Here is a 4787-nt window from a genome sequence, read left to right as displayed (position 1 = left end):
AGTAGACTGAGAAAAAAAAAATAATTATATGAATACTGGCATTAATGTCAACAGCAAAGCCCCTAGAAATAAAGGAGAAGCAGGGCTGTCACCCATCTGCATGACAGCCTAAAGCAGCACCCTAGATTTTATTTGCAACAATTCCTTTTCATTTTATTTTAGGGGCAGAGTGTTTCATTCAGATTTCCTGCCATACACCTGCTTGCCTGTAATTGATACGAGAACATATTGATAAATCCCAATAAACAATCTCTGTTTCACGTAGGTATTTCAACCTGTATCCACCCTCCCAGCTGTTCCACGCAATCCAGTCAGTGCAGGCAATTATAATTCCCTTAAAGTATCACTAATTCATCTAAATGCACTGCTGATCTCAACTGAATGCATTTGTTTTGACCTTTATCAATGGTTTGAGTATTTGAATAGCACTGTATTTGATGTTTATTGTGTGTCATAAAAAGGCACCACTGTCTTCTGGTCACTCCATTTGTTTATACAAACCAGCTCACATTAATGATGCAATGGACACAATTAGGCATTTGTAGAGTCAAGTCTAAAATCAGGAATTATATGGGGTAAATAATACCAATTTCAGAAACAGTATTTTTCCAGTTCCTCTAGAGACAACATTAGGACTATTTATCACCACTAGCAGAAGGTAGATTTACACCACCAAAGAAAAGTGTAGTTGTGGACTCCACTTACACATCCATACCATTAACGCACAGGTAACTGCTGAAGGATGCAGAAACCTTGGCTTTAGCATCCACCAACAACCAAAGCACAATCTCAACTGCCACTGTTCCATTATTTTTCCTTGTGCCAGTGAAATTAAACCAGTTTAGATATGATGTAATGTGCCACCATAACCTATTCCATTTTGCTGTGTAGGCACAGGCATTTCAGGCGAACTATTTAGCACAGTGACCTTAACAGCCAACAGAAATGCAGCAGGCAAGGATCAGCAGCGCTACACAGAGTGTACTGTAAGTACTGCTCACAGCATGATTCTGTTCCTAAAACAGATTTAGAATGCGTACCTCTCAAGCCAAATCATTCTAATAATAGGCTATAGCCACTTCTGGAAACATTAAATCTGCACCAGCTCAGCTGGGCGAGCAGAGACAGCAAGTGCAATACCTCTGGGGCATGTCCTGTTTTTTACTTTATCTATATCAACCTTTTCAGGACACCACCTTGCAAAGCACCCTACTTTGACACCAGTGGAAAGAGTTTTCTTTAAAATTTTATTAATGCAATATGAAAGTTCAAGCAAAAACACTTACTCTCCAAACACTTGGAGTGTTTATGGCAGCTGAGGGACTTTATTTGCATCCGTAGGTTATAAGGACCTACAATGTGTTCCATGTAATACAGAGGAAAAATAAATATTTTTACTCCTGTATATCTTCTTATATCTTTCTAGGCTCCTGCTTGGGAACCTAATAATCAAATTCTCTTAGCATCTTCTTCACTATTTACTTCAGGGTTATAGAAGATTGCCCTATTTTCTGTGTGAATTGTTAATGCTGACCAAGAATGATTTGCATCATGCGAAAGGAATGAAATTATGAGAGAAAATTAAAATAACCTTTATTTCTGAAAGAGTAATAAGAACTCACAAAAAAATATTAACTGAACAAGCAGCAAACTGTTTTGTCTTTATTCAATGACTATTCCAATGCCCAAAACTCAACTCCATCAGCACACTGTAAATACTGTAGCAAATAACTGCAGTATTTAGCTGCCAAATAAATACAAGTGGGTGCATCTGTTGCTCAAGACTGTTAATTATTGGCAGTCATGCCAAGGCAGGAAAATATTTTCTTGGAAAGAACAGAATAGACTGACCTCATCTTTCAGACTACACTTTTTTTTGAACACTATCCCAGGTGCCCATTACAGTCCAGCAAGGTTTTTAATGAGTACAGTGTCACTGAGAGGTTAAAACAACAGAAGGGAGAAACTTTCTACTGTAGTTTCAATGAATATCTCAACTCTCCATTTCCACTGGCAACAGACAAATATTTAAGAATAGTTTTGAAATGACTGAGTTCTAAAAAAAATTTAGCAAATACATTACAAGAAAACAGAAAATGTCAGATCATGCTAGAAGCTTCCAAAAATTTCTTTTCAGGATAATTTAGCATTGAATCATATATGCAAAAAGAATACGTAAAATGCATTAAGTGATGTAATTGGTAGCAAAAATACGTGACCCTAACAGACTGTGCCACAAAACGTTTTAAGAGGTGTTCTGGAAATTACTCTGAACAGGTTAACACTTAAAAGAATCAAAATCCTGACTCTCACTAGTTCCTAAAGAAACATCCATCAGCTGGTGGAGTAATGATTATCTTTCATTCTCTGTCTTCTGCCCCTTGCCCCTTTCGGATTATTGATATGTACAAATAAAACCATACATCGATTTTCTCCTGTACCTCGCTGCTTTCATCTCCATACTGATACACAATTTGGTGGCAAGCATATACAGGCCTACTCTGAACTTGCTAAATTAGCAAGCTTCTCCAAAAAGACTACAGCTCAACAGGAATCATCTCCTGCCCGTAAGATAACTACCAGGCAATCCACACGGAAGAGGGGGGGTTTAGGAAAATGTCACGTCAGCTGAAGACAATGAAAACTACCTACAATCTATCCAGCTGTACATCAAATAACTCATACGGATAAAATACATTTTACACAATGAAAGGTAACAGCAAGGCATTTCGGTGCTTACAGCAATACAGCAGTTTGGTACAACCTCTCAAAGTGATGGGAGGCAACAGTCTCCTGCTTTCCAGTTCCCACTGGCCTCAGAACTCTCCCTGCCCCAGCCAACATCTCTCTCCTCCCTTCTAAATTAATAGTTGGGCTAGGTGCCCGATTTTTCATGCTCTTTGTGCCACATACCATATATTACAATGGTCTACAGGCATAACTAAGTATACAAAATCTTTATATGAAACACGTACACACTAAAATATATGTCTTAAAATATCATAAAACTGAAATTAAAAAGTCGAGGCATAGAGACACAACAATTCTTGACTGAATCAAAAGTTTTTCACTTAGATACTACAAACCAGAGCAGACAGCACTGACAAAATTATTGCGATTTTTTGAACTTCCTACTAGGTTTTAAGAGACATTTATTGCTTTCAGGACACTGTCAGTGTAAACAACCACAATGACAGTTGCAGAGCAGAATGTGTGTCTACCACGAGAGAATCTGGGTCAAAGTAGCAGTGCTATAAAACATCACCCACATTCTCTTGTGCCAGAAGAAACACTGAAAAGAGAACAGCCTAGCAAGCAGCTGTTGGGCCAAAAATATCCTAAGCTGTATTTACTCCAAAAATATTTGCACTTGGACATTATCCTTTGGCTCCTCTATCCCTAATTAAGGAGAGAAGTTAATATAAGTAGTCTTTTTCCTGTTTAAATCACCACCACCCTAATATAAATGAGATCTATGATAATGGCAGAGAAAATACAAGCTAATGATCTACTAAATATTTCAATATTTTATGTTATTTATTCCTCCTCATCAGGAAAACACATTTGTTTCATTCATTCGAAGCCTCTTCAACAATATCAAGTTTTATTAAAACATAATTGCAAACTGCACATAAGGTGTTACAGTATAGAAAAGAATATAGGTAGTTACCAGATTAGGAAGGGCAATGTAAATCTTGAAAGAACCCTAGTATTATTATACTACTAAATGGACTGAAATCTGAAAAATATGGTCCACCCCGCTGTGCACGTGTGTGTCATGCTTTGTGGAAGATTATTTTTAACATGTACAAGCCTAGAAATGTATTATGCTCTCTCTAGTAACTAAACTGTTTCAGTGCAAAATTTTATAGTCTTAAAGAAGAGAAAAATCATTTGCAAGCAGACAATGAAACTGTCAGTTTTCAGGTCTCCTAGCTACCAGTGTGGCAAATCAACACAGCATATCATCCATAAACCTCAACACAGATGCAGATTTTTATACATAAATCTTCTTAAGACAACTGAGATTTGTAAATGGACAGCCACTAACGAGATTTGTAATGGAGTCTTAAATCCATAACAATTTTGTTAATAATATCATTAATTGACATGCTATCTGGATATAGATACCAGTTATCCAGACACCATAAACACAGAGACAAATTTATGTGAACTCTCTCTTAAAACAGACATTTAAATAACTGCAACAACAGATTTTTGCAAAAAATGTTGTCAAATGACAAAACATGAACAAGCATGTAGGCATATATCCACATACACATACACGCACCCCCTTCATATGCATAACAGCTCTTAAACACAATCCTTAGAAATATTTCATATGGCTCGGACTCAGGATAACTTTTCTTACCATTAACTCTCAATAGGTTTAAGAATCTTAGTAAGGACACCAACAGGCTAATTTTTCATCCAGGAGACGAGTTTTATAGTAGATTTGAAAACTCGGATGGAAAAAATAAACCCACTGGTCTAATCTTGGAGAAAAGGGGGTGACAGCCACCAACAACATCTGGCATTTTTCCATGCCCAAGGAACCTCAGCTTTACATATAGTCTGAAAATCCTGAAACTGGATTTTGACCACAAGCCACAATGCTAACCTATGAAAGCTTCTTTCAAAGCCATTAAGTTTTCCCCTCTATTTAAAGGCTAGGATGGAATTGACAAAGTAGTTTTTTCTACACTTAGAATCCAACAGTGTTAGCTTTCCATGTGAATTTGTAAACACAAAAAAATCCAAGACTGGTATTTTGGCTCCACTGTAGT

General features: G+C 36.9%; 1 protein-coding gene across 1 annotated transcript in view; it reads right to left on the bottom strand.

Annotated features, from left to right (window-relative positions):
- TMEM164 (transmembrane protein 164) overlaps positions 1-4787 on the bottom strand; it is a 19174-nt gene that overhangs the window by 14161 nt on the left and 226 nt on the right. The window lies entirely within an intron of this gene.

This window comes from Pterocles gutturalis, unplaced genomic scaffold (genome assembly GCF_000699245.1).
Source record: "Pterocles gutturalis isolate BGI_N339 unplaced genomic scaffold, ASM69924v1 scaffold29490, whole genome shotgun sequence".
Classification (NCBI taxonomy): domain Eukaryota; kingdom Metazoa; phylum Chordata; class Aves; order Pterocliformes; family Pteroclidae; genus Pterocles; species Pterocles gutturalis.
The sequence above is the reverse complement of the archived record's forward strand: the minus strand, read 5'-3'. Positions and strand labels throughout refer to the sequence as shown.